Genomic DNA, 2,297 nt, shown 5'->3' with positions numbered 1-2,297 from the left:
AAAAAAAAAACAGACCTGCAGTTTGGTTAATAAAAAAATAGAAAGTTGCACAACTGACACCGAGTGTTGCTGCTTTCTTGATCTGGACATGAAGTATTTTGTGGATTGGTTGTTTTCATGGGACCTGCAACTCGAGGGTTAGTTTTGTATGGGAAAGAAAAATTGAATGAAAGGTATTTCAAATTACGTATCTAACTCATTGCTTCTTTCTTTTTAAAAAACATTTTTATTGATTTCAGAGAGGAAGGGAGAGGGAGAGAGAGAAACATCCATGAGGCGAGAGAGTCATGGATCGGCTGCCTCCTGCACACCCCTCACTGGGGATCAAGCCCACAACCCGGGCCTGTGCCCTGTCTGGGAATCAAACCCTTCAGTCCACAGACCTTTGCTCTATCCACTGAGCCAAACCAGCTAAGCTAACTCATTGCTTCTTTTATTTTCTTAAATTTCTCTGTTTTTGTTACTTGTTTTGGGTGTCCAGGGGCCAAATAAGGATGCTTAGCACACATGGCTTTTTAAAAACTTGGTAGAGCCACAAATCTCTTCACACCAAAAAAGTCTGAGGCTATTTCTACTGATGGAAATACTTGGAAGTGAGTTTAAATGAACTCAGTGAAATACAGTTTAGACCTTTAAGGAGTACTTACTAAGAGAATCTACAACCTCTTGGTGACAGCAATTCTAGAATCTTCCATGGAAACAGGATAAAACAACTCTGAGGTCAATTGTTATCAACCCTAGAGTCTAGATACCTAAACTAGAAAATAAAAATGGCAAAATCCTAATCATTTCCTCCTCTCCTCATGCCTAAAAATAGGGCAAATGCAGTTTGTAAAACTGGTTAACCTATCATCCTGGGTTGAACACTAGCTCTGCTGGGGGTGAGGGTCTGTGGTCAACAGTATTAGCCCAGATTATACCCCTAGGGATCTCATAGGTGTTACAGATTTTTCTTAAACCAGGGAGCAGGGGAGAAAGGAAAAAGAGAGCAGTGGGGCTAGGGGTGTGAGGCCACAGCAGAGGCTACCCTTTAGGATTTGACCCAAAAATCTCTCCCTATCTCTGCAGGATGTAGGAAGCTCCAGACTGGTCTACTGGGGAAACCCAATGTATGTGTTTACCATTGCTGAAACCCTGCTTCTATTAAATCAGTGGTTCTCAACCTTCCTAATGCCGCAACCCTTTAATACAGTTCCTCATGTTGTGGTGACCCCCAATTTCATTGTTACAAATGGAACATAATTAAAACCTAGTGATTCATCACAAAAGCAATATGTAATTATATAGAGCAGTGATGGCGAACCTTTAGAGCTTCGCTTGTCATCATTTTGAAAAACCCTAACTTAACTCTGCTGCCGTGTCACATATAGAAATTTTTAGATATTTGCAACCACAGTGAAACAAAGACTATATAGTTTACGTTTAAAAAATGTGGCTCTCAAAAGAAATTTCAATCGTCGTACTGTTGATATTGGCTCTGTTGACTAATGAGTTTGCCGACCACTGGGTTAGAGTGTCAACTCGATGTGCCAGGTTTCCAGTTCCATCCCCAGTCAGGGCACATACAAGAATCAACTAATGGCCTAGCACCGTGGCTCAGTTGTTGAGCATCAGCCTATGAACCAGGAGGTCACAGTTCATTTCCTGGTCAGGGCACATGCCCAGGTTGCGGACTCCATCCTCAGTAGCGGGAGTGCAGGAGGCAGCCAATAAATGATTCTCTCATAATTGATGTTTCTATCTCTCTCCCCCTCTCCCTGCCTCTCTGAAATCAATAAAAATTTTTATAAAAGAACCAACCAATGAATGCATAAATAAGCGGAACAACAAATTGATGTTTCTTTCTCTCTAAAAATCAGTCAATAAAAATCCATTAAACACAACTGTCTTTAAGTTTCTGAAATTGTTGGGTTTGGGATAAGACAGGCACGTTAGTGGAACTCCGGAAGATACTCCTTCATCTTCTGTGGCATCTAAGCAGAATCCTCTTTGTAGGCAGTTTCTGCATTTCACATTCTACATGGTGGGGGTGTCAACTCTGGAAAACTATAGTGTATTCTCTATTGCTGTGGAACAAATCACCCCCAAACTTAGCTTTAAGCAAAGATTTAAAATTAAATAGCCCAACCAGTGGTGGCTCAGTGGCTGAGCGTCAACCTATGAACCAGGAGTTCCTGGTTCGATTCCCTTCAGGGCACATGCCCGTGTTGCAGGCTTGATCCCTGGTGTGAGGTGTGCAGGAGGCAGCCGATCAATGGTTCTCTGCCATCATAGATGTTTCTCTCTCTCTCGCTTCC

Source organism: Myotis davidii, unplaced genomic scaffold (genome assembly GCF_000327345.1).
Source record: "Myotis davidii unplaced genomic scaffold, ASM32734v1 scaffold530, whole genome shotgun sequence".
Classification (NCBI taxonomy): Eukaryota; Metazoa; Chordata; class Mammalia; order Chiroptera; family Vespertilionidae; genus Myotis; species Myotis davidii.
Note: the sequence above shows the minus strand (reverse complement) of the source record.